This window comes from Tachypleus tridentatus, chromosome 9 (genome assembly GCF_004210375.1).
Source record: "Tachypleus tridentatus isolate NWPU-2018 chromosome 9, ASM421037v1, whole genome shotgun sequence".
Classification (NCBI taxonomy): domain Eukaryota; kingdom Metazoa; phylum Arthropoda; class Merostomata; order Xiphosura; family Limulidae; genus Tachypleus; species Tachypleus tridentatus.
This window is the reverse complement of record NC_134833.1, coordinates 99,613,529-99,633,950: the sequence shown is the minus strand read 5'-3', so window position 1 is coordinate 99,633,950 and position 20,422 is coordinate 99,613,529. Positions and strand designations below refer to the sequence as shown.

At 37.4% G+C, this 20,422-nt stretch overlaps 7 non-coding genes across 7 annotated transcripts; all 7 read right to left on the bottom strand.

The window, feature by feature from the left end:
* Positions 1-1,899: 1,899 nt before the first annotated feature.
* TRNAD-GUC (transfer RNA aspartic acid (anticodon GUC)) lies at positions 1,900-1,971 on the bottom strand. The gene has a single exon. It is a non-coding gene; the product is annotated as a tRNA-Asp (tRNA).
* Positions 1,972-4,127: 2,156 nt separating this feature from the next.
* Positions 4,128-4,199, bottom strand: TRNAD-GUC (transfer RNA aspartic acid (anticodon GUC)). Its single transcript has one exon. It is a non-coding gene; the product is annotated as a tRNA-Asp (tRNA).
* A 2,157-nt stretch (positions 4,200-6,356) lies between these two features.
* On the bottom strand, positions 6,357-6,428 carry TRNAD-GUC (transfer RNA aspartic acid (anticodon GUC)). The gene has a single exon. It is a non-coding gene; the product is annotated as a tRNA-Asp (tRNA).
* A 4,313-nt stretch (positions 6,429-10,741) lies between these two features.
* Positions 10,742-10,813, bottom strand: TRNAD-GUC (transfer RNA aspartic acid (anticodon GUC)). The gene has a single exon. It is a non-coding gene; the product is annotated as a tRNA-Asp (tRNA).
* A 2,139-nt stretch (positions 10,814-12,952) lies between these two features.
* TRNAD-GUC (transfer RNA aspartic acid (anticodon GUC)) lies at positions 12,953-13,024 on the bottom strand. The gene has a single exon. It is a non-coding gene; the product is annotated as a tRNA-Asp (tRNA).
* A 1,607-nt stretch (positions 13,025-14,631) lies between these two features.
* TRNAD-GUC (transfer RNA aspartic acid (anticodon GUC)) lies at positions 14,632-14,703 on the bottom strand. The gene has a single exon. It is a non-coding gene; the product is annotated as a tRNA-Asp (tRNA).
* Positions 14,704-19,014: 4,311 nt separating this feature from the next.
* On the bottom strand, positions 19,015-19,085 carry TRNAD-GUC (transfer RNA aspartic acid (anticodon GUC)). Its single transcript has one exon. It is a non-coding gene; the product is annotated as a tRNA-Asp (tRNA).
* Positions 19,086-20,422: the final 1,337 nt, after the last annotated feature.

Genomic DNA, 20,422 nt, shown 5'->3' with positions numbered 1-20,422 from the left:
CTTTTTGGGTGGGGAATGTCTCACTAAATGGTCTTTTGGGTGGAGGCAAAGGTAGCAGTGGAAAGAAGGAAAGGTCGGGACCTGTCTCGAAAAAGAAAAAGTTGGGTAGATGTGAACATGAATGTAATACATTCAAGTTCAGATCAAATCAAACGGCCCGATTCTGGGTCTGTCAAAAAGGTTGCCTGGGCTGGGATCTAGAAATCCAATGCCTGAAGATTTTGATGTGGGGGGAAACGGGAGTACCCCGAGAAAACCCACTTTCACACGACAGGCGCCGAAATACGATAACAACCTCTCAAGCGTTGTTTTTAATCATTATTTTATTTAGATTACTCGGAGGAAACAGGAAGAAGTGTAAATCACATAAACGTAAATATACCTCTTTATATCGACTCGACCATGTCATTTCAATTGCATTACTATATTACCTAGTAGTACTTCGTTTCACTTTAAACTTCGACGAAATTAAACATCAATGCCTTTACAAATAACGTACAGATAAAGTGATTTGTGAAGTTTCTCGGAATGTCGATCGTATAAAATCAAAGAGAGGCTTCGGTTAATGGCTAGCACTCTCTCAGCTCACCTAATTATAAACTGATTCTAGTGTTTATGTTCCACAATAGTTTCTATATGCTTCGAAAGTCTCTCGATCACTAGTATTTTCCACCATCCCAAGACTTCTTCCATAAACTTACATATATACAGCATCATGCGCCAACATCTAAATAAAACCACAATTTCCACTTGAAATTTCCATTGGAATCATTATAGTTTTCAAGAAAAGATTATCGATTAAAATTTGTTTTTCTACCTCTCTTCAACGGAGACACTTTCGACTCTTTTCGCTTCCTTTTCACCCTCGCGTACATTTTTCTATCGATACCTATGCAAAAACGTCTTTTCAAGGGCGGTCGTCAAAGAAATCTTCTTCGACGTCCATCACGTGCAGTTGAACATTTATTATTTTTGTTTATTTAAATCGATCTTATATTTTTTCACGTAATGAAACATTTACAATCTTTTTTTCTCATTACGATTTATATGACTGATTAAAATTTCGAATACTCTTATACACATGATTACAAAATTAGCCTTATGTTTGTTTGTTTCTATGTGAATTTCGCACAAAACTACTCGAGGGCTATCTGTGCTAGCCGTCCCTAATTTAGCACTGTAAGACAAGAGGGAAGGCAGATAGTCATCACCACCCACCGCGAAATCTTGGGCTACTCTTTTACGAAGAAATAGTGGGATTGACCGTTACATTATAACGCCCCCACGGCTGAAAGGGCGAGCATGATTGGCGCGAAGGGGATGCGAACCCGCGACCCTCAGATTACGAGTCGCACGCCTTATCACGCTTGGCCATGCCGGGCCCTATTAGCCATATTAAAGGTATTATCAAAAACATCAGTAACAACTACTTTCTAACATTTAGGAACACATTAAACGAAAAAAAAAGATTAATTTTATAAATTCCCCAAACCATCGATTGCTATTAGGCAATGCGACAGTAGTGAAACGTTTGTTTTCGTAAATTCTACAAAAGCTTTCCACAGAGGAAGACAAGAAAGAATGCACGAATGACATGTACGCTCATCAATATTATTACGTACTTCACAGATAAAGAGTGTTGCTGAACGTTAGGGACACCAATATCGTATGGGACATTGAACGAGTGAAATACATTCTTTCTCATTAAAAAAAAGAACAGTGAACTCTAAATACTTTTACTCATAACATAAAATACTTTAACAAAAACAGCAGTGTTCGATAACCATTTCTTGACACGAATAGACGATGTTATCAGTGAACATCGAAGAACTTAATTTCAAGAAACATATGTTTCAATCGATTTTCTTCTAAAATGAAGGGTATACGAAAATTCTCATACTCCCCGGCGGGGAATCGAACCCCGGACTCCAGCGTGACAGGCGGGGATACTCACCACTATACTACCGAGGACCGATAACAACGTCTCAAGCGTTGTTTTTAATCACTAGGAGGTTATTTAGATTACTCGGAGGAAACAGGAAGAAATATAAATCACATAAACGTAAAAATACCTCTTTATATCGACTCGACCATGTCATTTCAATTGCCTTACTATACTACCTAGTAGTGCTTCGTTTCACTTTAAACTTCGACGAAATTACACATCAATGTTTTTACAAATAACCTTCAGATAAAGTGATTTGTGAAGTTTCTCGGAATGTCGATCGTATAAAATCAAAGAGAGGCTTCGGTTAATGACTAGCACTCTACCAGCTCAACTAATTATAAACTGATTCTAGTGTTTACGTTCCACAATACTTTCTATATGCTTCGAAAGTCTCTCGATCACTAGTATTTTCCACCATCCCAAGACTTCTTATATAAACTTACATATATATAAGCATCATGCGCTCTATGACCAACATCTAAATCAAACCACAATTTCCACTTGAAATTTCCATTGGAATCATTATAGTTTCAAGAAAAGATTATCGATTAGAATTTGTTTTTCTAGCTCTCTTCAACGGAGGCACATTCGACCCTTTTCGCTTCCTTTTCACCCTCGCGTACATTTTTCTATCGATACCTATGCAAAAACGTCTTTTCAAGGGCGGTCGTCAAAGAAATCTTCTTCGACGTCCATCACGTACAGTTGAACATTTATTATTTTTGTTTATTTAAATCGATCTTATATTTTTCACGTAATGAAACATTTAAAATCTTTTTACGATTTATATGACTGATTAAAATTTCGAATACTCTTATACACATGATTACAAAATTAGCCATATGTTCGTTTGTTTCTATGTGAATTTCGCACAAAACTACTCGACGGCTATCTGTGCTAGCCGTCCATAATTTAGCACTGTAAGACAAGAGGGAAGGCAGCTAGTCATCACCACCCACCGCGAAATCTTGGGCTACTCTTTTACGAAGGAATAGTGGGATTGATCGTCACATTATAACGCCTTCACGGCTGAAAAAGCGAGCATGATTGACGCGAAGGGGATGCGAACCCGCGACCCTCAGATTAAGAGTCGCACGCCTTATCACGCTTGGCCATAACGGGCCCTATTAGACATATTAAAGGTATTATTAAAACATCAGTAACAACTTTATATGCAAAAACGGCTCGTTTGGGTTGGGAAAATATTTTACATAGAAGAGCGAACAACGTTTCGACCTTCTTCGGTCATCGTCAGGTTCACAAAGAAAGAGGTAACTGACCGGAAGCTGACCACATGTTTGAAAGGGGTTGTGTAACTGTGTGTCGAAATGTAGAGGGCGGTATTAGATGTTTGAATATATAATTATATTTATTTTATTATATTAATATAGGTATAAAGGCGTTCCTTTATATTGGTTTATTTTGGGTTTAAGTTGTATAAGTAAGGCTTCTTTAATTTTGCGTTTGTTTATGTTTGTTTCTCTATTTAGTACTTGAGTGTTTTCTATGGTTATGTTGTGTTTATTGGACTTGCAGTGTTCGAAAACGTGTGAAGGTGACTTTTTATGTTCTTTGAATCTGGTTTCCATTTTTCTACTTGTTTCTCCAATACAGAAGTCGTGGCAGTTATCACATTGTATTTTAAAAATAATGTTGGTGTGGTGTTTGTCAGTGTAGTTTTTACATAGTATAGACCTCAACAATTACTTTATAACATTTAGGAACACATTAAACGAAAAAAAAAAACACACTTAATTTTATAAATTCCCAAACCATCGATTGCTATTAGGCAATGCGACAGTAGTGAAACGTTTGTTTTCGTAAATTCTACAAAAGCTTTTCACAGAGGAAGACAAGAAAGAATGCACGAATGACATGTACGCTCATCAATATTATTACGTACTTCACAGATAAAGAGTGTTGCTGAACGTTAGGGACACCAATATCGTATGGGACATTGAACGAGTGAAATACATTCTTTCTCATTAAAAAAAAGAACAGTGAACTCTAAATACTTTTACTCATAACATAAAATACTTTAACAAAACAGAAGTGTCCGATAACCATTTCTTGACACGAATAGACGATGTTATCAGTGAACATCGAAGAACTTAATTTCAAGAAACATATGTTTCAATCGATTTTCTTCTAAAATGAAGGGTATAAGAAAATTAACGTACTCCCCGGCGGGGAATCGAACCCCGGTCTCCCGCGTGACAGGCGGGGATACTCACCACTATACTACCGAGGAACGATAACAACCTCTCAAGCGTTGTTTTTAATCATTATGTTATTTAGATTACTCGGAGGAAACAGGAAGAAGTGTAAATCACATAAACGTAAATATACCTCTTTATATCGACTCGACCATGTTATTTCAATTGCATTACTATATTACCTAGTAGTACTTCGTTTCACTTTAAACTTCGACGAAATTACACATCAATGCCTTTACAAATAACGTACAGATAAAGTGATTTGTGAAGTTTCTCGGAATGTCGATCGTATAAAATCAAAGAGAGGCTTCGGTTAATGACTAGCACTCTACCAGCTCAACTAATTATAAACTGATTCTAGTGTTTACGTTCCACAATACTTTCTATATGCGTCGAAAGTCTCTCGATCACTAGTATTTTCCACCATCCCAAGACTTCTTATATAAACTTACATATATATAAGCATCATGCGCTCTATGACCAACATCTAAATCAAACCACAATTTCCACTTGAAATTTCCATTGGAATCATTATAGTTTCAAGAAAAGATTATCGATTAGAATTTGTTTTTCTAGCTCTCTTCAACGGAGGCACATTCGACCCTTTTCGCTTCCTTTTCACCCTCGCGTACATTTTTCTATCGATACCTATGCAAAAACGTCTTTTCAAGGGCGGTCGTCAAAGAAATCTTCTTCGACGTCCATCACGTACAGTTGAACATTTATTATTTTTGTTTATTTAAATCGATCTTATATTTTTTCACGTAATGAAACATTTAAAATCTTTTTACGATTTATATGACTGATTAAAATTTCGAATACTCTTATACACATGATTACAAAATTAGCCATATGTTCGTTTGTTTCTATGTGAATTTCGCACAAAACTACTCGACGGCTATCTGTGCTAGCCGTCCATAATTTAGCACTGTAAGACAAGAGGGAAGGCAGCTAGTCATCACCACCCACCGCGAAATCTTGGGCTACTCTTTTACGAAGGAATAGTGGGATTGATCGTCACATTATAACGCCTTCACGGCTGAAAAAGCGAGCATGATTGACGCGAAGGGGATGCGAACCCGCGGCCCTCAGATTACGAGTCGCACGCCTTATCACGCTTGGCCATAACGGGCCCTATTAGACATATTAAAGGTATTATTAAAAACATCAGTAACAACTTTATATGCAAAAACGGCTCGTTTGGGTTGGGAAAATATTTTACATAGAAGAGCGAACAACGTTTCGACCTTCTTCGGTCATCGTCAGGTTCACAAAGAAAGAGGTAACTGACCGGAAGCTGACCACATGTTTGAAAGGGGTTGTGTAATTGTGTGTCGAAATGTAGAGGGCGGTATTAGATGTTTGAATATATAATTATATTTATTTTATTATATTAATATAGGTATAAAGGCGTTCCTTTATATTGGTTTATTTTGGGTTTAAGTTGTATAAGTAAGGCTTCTTTAATTTTGCGTTTGTTTATGTTTGTTTCTCTATTTAGTACTTGAGTGTTTTCTATGGTTATGTTGTGTTTATTGGACTTGCAGTGTTCGAAAACGTGTGAAGGTGACTTTTTATGTTCTTTGAATCTGGTTTCCATTTTTCTACTTGTTTCTCCAATACAGAAGTCGTGGCAGTTATCACATTGTATTTTAAAAATAATGTTGGTGTGGTGTTTGTCAGTGTAGTTTTTACATAGTATAGACCTCAACAATTACTTTATAACATTTAGGAACACATTAAACGAAAAAAAAAAACACACTTAATTTTATAAATTCCCCAAACCATCGATTGCTATAAGGCAATGCGACAGTAGTGAAACGTTTCTTTTCGTAAATTCTACAAAAGCTTTCCACAGAGGAAGACAAGAAAGAATGCACGAATGACATGTACGCTCATCAATATTATTACGTACTTCACAGATAAAGAGTGTTGCTGAACGTTAGGGACACCAATATCGTATGGGACATTGAACGAGTGAAATACATTCTTTCTCATTAAAAAAAAGAACAGTGAACTCTAAATACTTTTACTCATAACATAAAATACTTTAACAAAAACAAAAGTGTCCGATAACCATTTCTTGACACGAATAGACGATGTTATCAGTGAACATCGAAGAACTTAATTTCAAGAAACATATGTTTCAATCGATTTTCTTCTAAAATGAAGGGTATAAGAATATTAACGTACTCCCCGGCGGGGAATCGAACCCCGGTCTCCCGCGTGACAGGCGGGGATACTCACCACTATACTACCGAGGAACGATAACAACCTCTCAAGCGTTGTTTTTAATCATTATGTTATTTAGATTACTCGGAGGAAACAGGAAGAAGTGTAAATCACATAAACGTAAATATACCTCTTTATATCGACTCGACCATGTTATTTCAATTGCATTACTATATTACCTAGTAGTACTTCGTTTCACTTTAAACTTCGACGAAATTACACATCAATGCCTTTACAAATAACGTACAGATAAAGTGATTTGTGAAGTTTCTCGGAATGTCGATCGTATAAAATCAAAGAGAGGCTTCGGTTAATGACTAGCACTCTACCAGCTCACCTAATTATAAACTGATTCTAGTGTTTACGTTCCACAATACTTTCTATATGCTTCGAAAGTCTCTCGATCACTAGTATTTTCCACCATCCCAAGACTTCTTATATAAACTTACATATATATAAGCATCATGAGCTCTATGACCAACATCTAAATCAAACCACAATTTCCACTTGAAATTTCCATTGGAATCATTATAGTTTTCAAGAAAAGATTATCGATTAGAATTTGTTTTTCTAGCTCTCTTCAACGGAGGCACATTCGACCCTTTTCGCTTCCTTTTCACCCTCGCGTACATTTTTCTATCGATACCTATGCAAAAACGTCTTTTCAAGGGCGGTCGTCAAAGAAATCTTCTTCGACGTCCATCACGTACAGTTGAACATTTATTATTTTTGTTTATTTAAATCGATCTTATATTTTTTCACGTAATGAAACATTTAAAATCTTTTTACGATTTATATGACTGATTAAAATTTAGAATACTCTTATACACATGATTACAAAATTAGCCATATGTTCGTTTGTTTCTATGTGAATTTCGCACAAAACTACTCGAGGGCTATCTGTGCTAGCCGTCCATAATTTAGCACTGTAAGACAAGAGGGAAGGCAGCTAGTCATCACCACCCACCGCGAAATCTTGGGCTACTCTTTTACGAAGGAATAGTGGGATTGATCGTCACATTATAACGCCTTCACGGCTGAAAAAGCGAGCATGATTGACGCGAAGGGGATGCGAACCCGCGACCCTCAGATTAAGAGTCGCACGCCTTATCACGCTTGGCCATAACGGGCCCTATTAGACATATTAAAGGTATTATTAAAAACATCAGTAACAACTTTATATGCAAAAACGGCTCGTTTGGGTTGGGAAAATATTTTACATAGAAGAGCGAAAACGTTTCGACCTTCTTCGGTCATCGTCAGGTTCACAAAAAAGAGGTAACTGACCACATGTTTGAAAGGGGTTGTGTAACTGTGTGTCGAAATGTAGAGGGCGGTATTAGATGTTTGAATATATAATTATATTTATTTTATTATATTAATATAGGTATAAAGGCGTTCCTTTATATTGGTTTATTTTGGGTTTAAGTTGTATAAGTAAGGCTTCTTTAATTTTGCGTTTGTTTATGTTTGTTTCTCTATTTAGTACTTGAGTGTTTTCTATGGTTATGTTGTGTTTATTGGACTTGCAGAGTTCGAAAACGTGTGAAGATGACTTTTTATGTTCTTTGAATCTGGTTTCCATTTTACTACTTGTTTCTCCAATACAGAAGTCGTGGCAGTTATCACATTGTATTTTTAAAATAATGTTGGTGTGGTGTTTGTCAGTGTAGTTTTTACATAGTATAGACCTCAACAATTACTTTATAACATTTAGGAACACATTAAACGAAAAAAAAAAACACACTTAATTTTATAAATTCCCCAAACCATCGATTGCTATTAGGCAATGCGACAGTAGTGAAACGTTTGTTTTCGTAAATTCTACAAAAGCTTTTCACAGAGGAAGACAAGAAAGAATGCACGAATGACATGTACGCTCATCAATATTATTACGTACTTCACAGATAAAGAGTGTTGCTGAACGTTAGGGACACCAATATCGTATGGGACATTGAACGAGTGAAATACATTCTTTCTCATTGAAAAAAAAAAACAGTGAACTCTAAATACTTTTACTCATAACATAAAATACTTTAACAAAAACAAAAGTGTCCGATAACCATTTCTTGACACGAATAGACGATGTTATCAGTGAACATCGAAGAACTTAATTTCAAGAAACATATGTTTCAATCGATTTTCTTCTAAAATGAAGGGTATAAGAAAATTAACGTACTCCCCGGCGGGGAATCGAACCCGGTCTCCCGCGTGACAGGCGGGGATACTCACCACTATACTACCGAGGAACGATAACAAACTAAACTAAACTAACGTGGCAGGGGTTCAGTTTAGAGAGAGAAATCGAAGAGTTCTCTCTCCAACTGGGGTGTTCAGGAACTTTGTAGTTCCTCTTCGTCCCCTTTCGTGGATTGTTATTAGGATTAAGTGGTGGTTTTTTTTATTATTATTATTTTAATAAATTAATTATCGTTATTATTCTTGACTTTTTGGGTGGGGAATGTCTCACTAAATGGTCTTTTGGGTGGAGGCAAAGGTAGCAGTGGAAAGAAGGAAAGGTCGGGACCTGTCTCGAAAAGAAAAAGTTGGGTAGATGTGAACATGAATGTAATACATTCAAGTTCAGATCAAATCAAACGGCCCGATTCTGGGTCTGTCAAAAAGGTTGCCTGGGCTGGGATCTAGAAATCCAATGCCTGAAGATTTTGATGTGGGGGGAAACGGGAGTACCCCGAGAAAACCCACTTTCACACGACAGGCGCCGAAATACGATAACAACCTCTCAAGCGTTGTTTTTAATCATTATTTTATTTAGATTACTCGGAGGAAACAGGAAGAAGTGTAAATCACATAAACGTAAATATACCTCTTTATATCGACTCGACCATGTCATTTCAATTGCATTACTATATTACCTAGTAGTACTTCGTTTCACTTTAAACTTCGACGAAATTAAACATCAATGCCTTTACAAATAACGTACAGATAAAGTGATTTGTGAAGTTTCTCGGAATGTCGATCGTATAAAATCAAAGAGAGGCTTCGGTTAATGGCTAGCACTCTCTCAGCTCACCTAATTATAAACTGATTCTAGTGTTTATGTTCCACAATAGTTTCTATATGCTTCGAAAGTCTCTCGATCACTAGTATTTTCCACCATCCCAAGACTTCTTCCATAAACTTACATATATACAGCATCATGCGCCAACATCTAAATAAAACCACAATTTCCACTTGAAATTTCCATTGGAATCATTATAGTTTTCAAGAAAAGATTATCGATTAAAATTTGTTTTCTACCTCTCTTCAACGGAGACACTTTCGACTCTTTTCGCTTCCTTTTCACCCTCGCGTACATTTTTCTATCGATACCTATGCAAAAACGTCTTTTCAAGGGCGGTCGTCAAAGAAATCTTCTTCGACGTCCATCACGTACAGTTGAACATTTATTATTTTTGTTTATTTAAATCGATCTTATATTTTTTCACGTAATGAAACATTTACAATCTTTTTTTCTCATTACGATTTATATGACTGATTAAAATTTCGAATACTCTTATACACATGATTACAAAATTAGCCTTATGTTTGTTTGTTTCTATGTGAATTTCGCACAAAACTACTCGAGGGCTATCTGTGCTAGCCGTCCCTAATTTAGCACTGTAAGACAAGAGGGAAGGCAGATAGTCATCACCACCCACCGCGAAATCTTGGGCTACTCTTTTACGAAGAAATAGTGGGATTGACCGTTACATTATAACGCCCCCACGGCTGAAAGGGCGAGCATGATTGGCGCGAAGGGGATGCGAACCCGCGACCCTCAGATTACGAGTCGCACGCCTTATCACGCTTGGCCATGCCGGGCCCTATTAGCCATATTAAAGGTATTATCAAGAAACATCAGTAACAACTACTTTCTAACATTTAGGAACACATTAAACGAAAAAAAAAAGATTAATTTTATAAATTCCCCAAACCATCGATTGCTATTAGGCAATGCGACAGTAGTGAAACGTTTGTTTTCGTAAATTCTACAAAAGCTTTCCACAGAGGAAGACAAGAAAGAATGCACGAATGACATGTACGCTCATCAATATTATTACGTACTTCACAGATAAAGAGTGTTGCTGAACGTTAGGGACACCAATATCGTATGGGACATTGAACGAGTGAAATACATTCTTTCTCATTAAAAAAAAGAACAGTGAACTCTAAATACTTTTACTCATAACATAAAATACTTTAACAAAAACAGCAGTGTTCGATAACTATTTCTTGACACGAATAGACGATGTTATCAGTGAACATCGAAGAACTTAATTTCAAGAAACATATGTTTCAATCGATTTTCTTCTAAAATGAAGGGTATACGAAAATTCTCATACTCCCCGGCGGGGAATCGAACCCCGGTCTCCCGCGTGACAGGCGGGGATACTCACCACTATACTACCGAGGACCGATAACAACGTCTCAAGCGTTGTTTTTAATCACTAGGAGGTTTTTTAGATTACTCGGAGGAAACAGGAAGAAATATAAATCACATAAACGTAAAAATACCTCTTTATATCGACTCGACCATGTCATTTCAATTGCCTTACTATACTACCTAGTAGTGCTTCGTTTCACTTTAAACTTCGACGAAATTACACATCAATGTTTTTACAAATAACCTTCAGATAAAGTGATTTGTGAAGTTTCTCGGAATGTCGATCGTATAAAATCAAAGAGAGGCTTCGGTTAATGACTAGCACTCTACCAGCTCAACTAATTATAAACTGATTCTAGTGTTTACGTTCCACAATACTTTCTATATGCTTCGAAAGTCTCTCGATCACTAGTATTTTCCACCATCCCAAGACTTCTTCCATAAACTTACATATATACAGCATCATGCGCCAACATCTAAATAAAACCACAATTTCCACTTGAAATTTCCATTGGAATCAGTATAGTTTTCAAGAAAAGATTATCGATTAGAATTTGTTTTTCTACCTCTCTTCAACGGAGGCACTTTCGACTCTTTTCGCTTCGTTTTCACCCTCGCGTACATTTTTTGCAAAAACGTCTTTTCAAGGGCGGTCGTCAAAGAAATCTTCTTCGACGTCCATCACGTACAGTTGAACATTTATTATTTTTGTTTATTTAAATCGATCTTATATTTTTTCACGTAATGAAACATTTAAAATCTTTTTACGATTTATATGACTGATTAAAATTTCGAATACTCTTATACACATGATTACAAAATTAGCCTTATGTTTGTTTGTTTCTATGTGAATTTCGCACAAAACTACTCGAGGGCTATCTGTGCTAGCCGTCCATAATTTAGCACTGTAAGACAAGAGGGAAGGCAGCTAGTCATCACCACCCACCGCGAAATCTTGGGCTACTCTTTTACGAAGGAATAGTGGGATTGATCGTCACATTATAACGCCTTCACGGCTGAAAAAGCGAGCATGATTGACGCGAAGGGGATGCGAACCCGCGACCCTCAGATTAAGAGTCGCACGCCTTATCACGCTTGGCCATAACGGGCCCTATTAGACATATTAAAGGTATTATTAAAAACATCAGTAACAACTTTATATGCAAAAACGGCTCGTTTGGGTTGGGAAAATATTTTACATAGAAGAGCGAACAACGTTTCGACCTTCTTCGGTCATCGTCAGGTTCACAAAGAAAGAGGTAACTGACCGGAATCTGACCGCATGTTTGAAAGGGGTTGTGTAACTGTGTGTCGAAATGTAGAGGGCGGTATTAGATGTTTGAATATATAATTATATTTATTTTATTATATTAATATAGGTATAAAGGCGTTCCTTTATATTGGTTTATTTTGGGTTTAAGTTGTATAAGTAAGGCTTCTTTAATTTTGCGTTTGTTTATGTTTGTTTCTCTATTTAGTACTTGAGTGTTTTCTATGGTTATGTTGTGTTTATTGGACTTGCAGTGTTCGAAAACGTGTGAAGGTGACTTTTTATGTTCTTTGAATCTGGTTTCCATTTTTCTACTTGTTTCTCCAATACAGAAGTCGTGGCAGTTATCACATTGTATTTTAAAAATAATGTTGGTGTGGTGTTTGTCAGTGTAGTTTTTACATAGTATAGACCTCAACAATTACTTTATAACATTTAGGAACACATTAAACGAAAAAAAAAAAACACACTTAACTTTATAAATTCCCCAAACCATCGATTGCTATTAGGCAATGCGACAGTAGTGAAACGTTTGTTTTCGTAAATTCTACAAAAGCTTTTCACAGAGGAAGACAAGAAAGAATGCACGAATGACATGTACGCTCATCAATATTATTACGTACTTCACAGATAAAGAGTGTTGCTGAACGTTAGGGACACCAATATCGTATGGGACATTGAACGAGTGAAATACATTCTTTCTCATTAAAAAAAAGAACAGTGAACTCTAAATACTTTTACTCATAACATAAAATACTTTAACAAAACAGCAGTGTTCGATAACCATTTCTTGACACGAATAGACGATGTTATCAGTGAACATCGAAGAACTTAATTTCAAGAAACATATGTTTCAATCGATTTTCTCCTAAAATGAAGGGTATACGAAAATTCACATACTCCCCGGCGGGGAATCGAACCCCGGTCTCCCGCGTGACAGGCGGGGATACTCACCACTATACTACCGAGGACCGATAACAACGTCTCAAGCGTTGTTTTTAATCACTAGGAGGTTTTTAAAATTACTCGGAGGAAACAGGAAGAAGTATAAATCACATAAACGTAAAAATACCTCTTTATATCGACTCGACCATGTCATTTCAATTGCCTTACTATACTACCTAGTAGTGCTTCGTTTCACTTTAAACTTCGACGAAATTACACATCAATGTTTTTACAAATAACCTTCAGATAAAGTGATTTGTGAAGTTTCTCGGAATGTCGATCGTATAAAATCAAAGAGAGGCTTCGGTTAATGGCTAGCACTCTCTCAGCTCACCTAATTATAAACTGATTCTAGTGTTTATGTTCCACAATAGTTTCTATATGCTTCGAAAGTCTCTCGATCACTAGTATTTTCCACCATCCCAAGACTTCTTCTATAAACTTACATATATATAGCATCATGCGCCAACATCTAAATAAAACCACAATTTCCACTTGAAATTTCCATTGGGAATCAGTATAGTTTTCAAGAAAAGATTATCGATTAGAATTTGTTTTTCTACCTCTCTTCAACGGAGGCACTTTCGACTCTTTTCGCTTCGTTTTCACCCTCGCGTACATTTTTTGCAAAAACGTCTTTTCAAGGGCGGTCGTCAAAGAAATCTTCTTCGACGTCCATCACGTACAGTTGAACATTTATTATTTTTGTTTATTTAAATCGATCTTATATTTTTTCACGTAATGAAACATTTACAATCTTTTTTTCTCATTACGATTTATATGACTGATTAAAATTTCGAATACTCTTATACACATGATTACAAAATTAGCTTTATGTTTGTTTGTTTCTATGTGAATTTCGCACAAAACTACTCGAGGGCTATCTGTGCTAGCCGTCCCTAATTTAGCACTGTAAGACAAGAGGGAAGGCAGATAGTCATCACCACCCACCGCGAAATCTTGGGCTACTGTTTTACGAAAAAATAGTGGGATTGACCGTTACATTATAACGCCCCCACGGCTGAAAGGGCGAGCATGATTGGCGCGAAGGGGATGCGAACCCGCGACCCTCAGATTACGAGTCGCACGCCTTATCACGCTTGGCCATGCCGGGCCCTATTAGCCATATTAAAGGTATTATCAAAAACATCAGTTACAACTACTTTCTAACATTTAGGAACACATTAAACGAAAAAAAAAAGATTAATTTTATAAAATCCCCAAACCATCGATTGCTATTAGGCAATGCGACAGTAGTGAAACGTTTGTTTTCGTAAATTCTACAAAAGCTTTCCACAGAGGAAGACAAGAAAGAATGCACGAATGACATGTACGCTCATCAATATTATTACGTACTTCACAGATAAAGAGTGTTGCTGAACGTTAGGGACACCAATATCGTATGGGACATTGAACGAGTGAAATACATTCTTTCTCATTAAAAAAAAGAACAGTGAACTCTAAATACTTTTACTCATAACATAAAATACTTTAACAAAAACAGCAGTGTTCGATAACCATTTCTTGACACGAATAGACGATGTTATCAGTGAACATCGAAGAACTTAATTTCAAGAAACATATGTTTCAATCGATTTTCTCCTAAAATGAAGGGTATACGAAAATTCACATACTCCCCGGCGGGGAATCGAACCCCGGTCTCCCGCGTGACAGGCGGGGATACTCACCACTATACTACCGAGGACCGATAACAAAACTAAACTAAACTAAAACTAGTGGCTTGGGGTTCAGTTTAGAGAGAGAGAAATCAGAAGAGTTCTCTCTCTCCAACTGGGGTGTTCAGGAACTTTATAGTTCCTCTTCGTCCTTTACGTGAGAAATGTTTTAAAATATCCATGGAGTTTTACTTTATTTTTTAACATTTCAAAAATATTTGTGAGTGAGAGAAAGGACGGGAGAACTGGACGAAAGCAGCGAAAGTGAAGTGAGCCAGACTTTTGGCTCGAGGATGGAGAACCCTAGCGGCTGGCGAATTGGTTTTAAAATTTACTGTAATTGATTAGATACCCTTGACTGGGTAAACGGCCCTTTTTCAGAATGAGGCTGGGACCTACAGGTCCGATGCCAGAATTTTGCTGTGGGGAAAACAAGAGTACCCTCGAAACCCACTTCACGGCCTGGGCGCCAGAATAGTCTACCCAGACCGTGCCCGGAAGTAGCTGGGAAAGAAAAAAAACAAAAAAAAACAACACAAAATTAATAAAACAAACAAAAAAAACTGATGAACTACGTTGATGGTGTACGTGAAAACTGTTAGCTGCAGTCTTGTAGATCAGGTGGCAACTTCATCATGAACTTGTTTCCACACTTGAAGCCATTAGTTGCAACTGAGAAACGATGGCCTTGGTGGTGGAACTACTGGCTGTTCTTCGGTGAGTTGTTCTTCGCTGGTCTGTGATGCTTTGTTTCTTCTCGAGATTTTGGTTTGAGTATTCTGCGTGGAGGTAGATGTTTTTCAGTTTGTGCTGTCGCGTCGATGGTTATCTTCGTAATGGTTTGAGTCTGGCTGGTTGTTGAGTTCTGTGGAACTGGGATTGAAGTCTGGCAGGAACTGTCCTTTTCTTTCTTGAACTACTGCAACTTGGCGTGTTGCCAACAATGGGTGTTGTCTTCTTCTGAGTCGGGTTGTCTGAATCCGTCTTCGTGTTTCTTCTAATACGGTCTGGAATCGGCGGTATTTTGGTATTTTCCTGTTGGAAGATTTCCGTTGGTTGTTTGTACGATATCTGGGTGCTTGGTTTGAACCATTCTTGAGTGGTCGTCGATGTGGGCGTTCGGCTCTAAAATGAAATATATGATAATAGCAGCCATCGTAATAAAATACAGTCGGCACTGTACTTCGATGTTGTCACTATCTTCATGAAGTGTGTGGGATGATTACTGTTCTTAGAATAAATTCGATGAACTGCGTATACCTTGTAAGCTTGTATTTGGGGTTCTATGGTTTGTCTAATTTCTTCAGGTTGAATTGATGGGTCTGACGCCTGAGGAATACAGAATAAAGATTGACTGGACTTTTCGTTGGGGAACAACTTACTTTAAATTCAGTGTTCCATGGCTGGCACAGATAGGTTTGGTCTGCAATAGTGGCTGGTTGGATGAGGATTCCTCCCAGCGTAAAATACGGGTCCTGACGGTTCGATGGTTGCCCCAGGCTTGGCTCGGGCGATCAACGTGGCGACTTTGGTGGCGTGAGGTTCGGCGGTAAGCCGTCGACGATTACAGGCGGCACTAACGGCCTGACTGGCGAGGATGAACGTTTCGTTTTGAATAGCATATTGGCACGTCTGACTTGCTCGGTGGCTAGCTCAGGTCCTCAATTAATTAGACAGTCGGATTCCCCCGGTCCGTGCCAGTTCTGAGTCGGCTGTTAGTTGCTGGCCGAAACGGTCGCGCCAGGCTGGATCCCGGCACGCCGCGTAGCTGAGGCCTTTCACGGGAAGGTCCCGACGCTGGTCCGGGCTTGACCGAGCAAAAAGAACAGAGGAAAACACCATGATGATACCTAAACATGTCTTATACAGGGCAGCCATATTCCTTTGTCAAAGATTACTCGTCTCGCCACAAATTGACAGTTATTGGCCCAGAGAAACCTTTCTCACTTTCGCTTCACCATGAGTTATAAAATAAAAAAATTAGAGATCCCAAATCGATTAGAATAAACTAAGTCTTATTCTCAGCATGAATGTATTAACGTACGCTACTGGTTTTCTAAGTCAGCCTTACACGTATCTACCTAAGGTTTGAAGACGTTACAGGTATTCAATGGATCAAGGGACTGGGTACCCATCATCCTTTCTCCCCCTGGGAGTGGGGGAAGTGGGGGAGCTGGCCCCTCAAAAGATAACAACGTCTCAAGCGTTGTTTTTAATCACTAGGAGGTTTTTTAGATTACTCGGAGGAAACAGGAAGAAGTATAAATCACATAAACGTAAAAATACCTCTTTATATCGACTCGACCATGTCATTTCAATTGCCTTACTATACTACCTAGTAGTGCTTCGTTTCACTTTAAACTTCGACGAAATTACACATCAATGTCTTTACAAATAACCTTCAGATAAAGTGATTTGTGAAGTTTCTCGGAATGTCGATCGTATAAAATCAAAGAGAGGCTTCGGTTAATGACTAGCACTCTACCAGCTCACCTAATTATAAACTGATTCTAGTGTTTACGTTCCACAATACTTTCTATATGCTTCGAAAGTCTCTCGATCACAAGTATTTTCCACCATCCCAAGAGTTCTTATATAAATTTACATATATATAAGCATCATGCGCTCTATGACCAACATCTAAATCAAACCACAATTTCCACTTGAAATTTCCATTGGAATCATTATAGTTTTCAAGAAAAGATTATCGATTAGAATTTGTTTTTCTAGCTCTCTTCAACGGAGGCACATTCGACCCTTTTCGCTTCCTTTTCACCCTCGCGTACATTTTTCTATCGATACCTATGCAAAAAACGTCTTTTCAGGGCGGTCGTCAAAGAAATCTTCTTCGACGTCCATCACGTACAGTTGAACATTTATTATTTTTGTTTATTTAAATCGATCTTATATTTTTTTCACGTAATGAAACATTTAAAATCTTTTTACGATTTATATGACTGATTAAAATTTAGAATACTCTTATACACATGATTACAAAATTAGCCATATGTTCGTTTGTTTCTATGTGAATTTCGCACAAAACTACTCGACGGCTATCTGTGCTAGCCGTCCATAATTTAGCACTGTAAGACAAGAGGGAAGGCAGCTAGTCATCACCACCCACCGCGAAATCTTGGGCTACTCTTTTACGAAGGAATAGTGGGATTGATCGTCACATTATAACGCCTTCACGGCTGAAAAAAGCGAGCATGATTGACGCGAAGGGATGGGAACCCGCGACCCTCAGATTAAAGTCGCACGCCTTATCACGCTTGGCCATAACGGGCCCTATTAGACATATTAAAGGTATTATTAAAAACATCAGTAACAACTTTATATGCAAAAACGGCTCGTTTGGGTTGGGAAAATATTTTACATAGAAGAGCGAACAACGTTTCGACCTTCTTCGGTCATCGTCAGGTTCACAAAGAAAGAGGTGACCGGAAGCTGACCACATGTTTGAAAGGGGTTGTGTAACTGTGTGTAGAAATGTAGAGGGCGGTATTAGATGTTTGAATATATAATTATATTTATTTTATTATATTAATATAGGTATAAAGGCGTTCCTTTATATTGGTTTATTTTGGGTTTAAGTTGTATAAGTAAGGCTTCTTTAATTTTGCGTTTGTTTATGTTTGTTTCTCTATTTAGTACTTGAGTGTTTTCTATGGTTATGTTGTGTTTATTGGACTTGCAGAGTTCGAAAACGTGTGAAGATGACTTTTTATGTTCTTTGAATCTGGTTTCCATTTTTCTACTTGTTTCTCAATACAGAAGTCGTGGCAGTTATCACATTGTATTTTAAAAATAATGTTGGTGTGGTGTTTGTCAGTGTAGTTTTTACATAGTATAGACCTCAACAATTACTTTATAACATTTAGGAACACATTAAACGAAAAAAAAAACACACTTAATTTTATAAATTCCCCAAACCATCGATTGCTATTAGGCAATGCGACAGTAGTGAAACGTTTGTTTTCGTAAATTCTACAAAAGCTTTCACAGAGGAAGACAAGAAAGAATGCACGAATGACATGTACGCTCATCAATATTATTACGTACTTCACAGATAAAGAGTGTTGCTGAACGTTAGGGACACCAATATCGTATGGGACATTGAACGAGTGAAATACATTCTTTCTCATTAAAAAAAAAAGAACAGTGAACTCTAAATACTTTTACTCATAACATAAAATACTTTAACAAAACAGAAGTGTCCGATAACCATTTCTTGACACGAATAGACGATGTTATCAGTGAACATCGAAGAACTTAATTTCAAGAAACATATGTTTCAATCGATTTTCTTCTAAAATAAAGGGTATAAGAAAATTAACGTACTCCCCGGCGGGGAATCGAACCCCGGTCTCCCGCGTGACAGGCGGGATACTCACCACTATACTACCGAGGAACGATAACAACCTCTCAAGCGTTGTTTTTTAATCATATATGTTATTTAGATTACTCGGAGGAAACAGGAAGAAGTGTAAATCACATAAACGTAAATATACCTCTTTATATCGACTCGACCATGTCATTTCAATTGCATTACAATATTACCTAGTAGTACTTCGTTTCACTTTAAACTTCGACGAAATTACACATCAATGCCTTTACAAATAACGTTCAGATAAAGTGATTTGTGAAGTTTCTCGGAATGTCGATCGTATAAAATCAAAGAGAGGCTTCGGTTAATGGCTAGCACTCTCTCAGCTCACCTAATTATAAACTGATTCTAGTGTTTATGTTCCACAATAGTTTCTATATGCTTCGAAAGTCTCTCGATCACTAGTATTTTCCACCATCCCAAGACTTCTTCTATAAACTTACATATATACAGCATCATGCGCCAACATCTAAATAAAACCACAATTTCCACTTGAAATTTCCATTGGAATCATTATAGTTTTCAAGAAAAGATTATCGATTAGAATTTGTTTTTCTACCTCTCTTAACGGAGGCACTTTCGACTCTTTTCGCTTCCTTTTCACCCTCGCGTACATTTTTCTATCGATACCTATGCAAAACGTCTTTTCAGGGCGGTCGTCAAAGAAATCTTCTTCGACGTCCATCACGTACAGTTGAACATTTATTATTTTGTTTATTTAAATCGATCTTATATTTTTCACGTAATGAAACATTTACAATCTTTTTTTTTTCTCATTACGATTTATATGACTGATTAAATTTCGAATACTCTTATACACATGATTACAAAATTAGCCTTATGTTTGTTTGTTTCTATGTGAATTTCGCACAAAACTACTCGAGGGCTATCTGTGCTAGCCGTCCCTAATTTAGCACTGTAAGACAAGAGGGAAGGCAGATAGTCATCACCACCCACAACGAAATCTTGGGCTACTCTTTACGAACAAATAGTGGGATTGACCGTTACATTATAACGCCCCCACGGCTGAAAGGGCGAGCATGATTGGCGCGAAGGGGATGCGAACCCGCGACCCTCAGATTACAGTCGCACGTTTTATCACGCTTGGCCATGCCGGGCCTATTAGCCATATTAAAGGTATTATCAAAAACATCAGTAACAACTACTTTCTAACATTTAGAACACATTAAACGAAAAAAAAAAGATTAATTTTATAAATTCCTGAAACCATCGATTGCTATTAGGCAATGCGACAGTAGTGAAACGTTTGTTTTCGTAAATTCTACAAAAGCTTTCCACAGAGGAAGACAAGAAAGAATGCACGAATGACATGTACGCTCATCAATATTATTACGTACTTC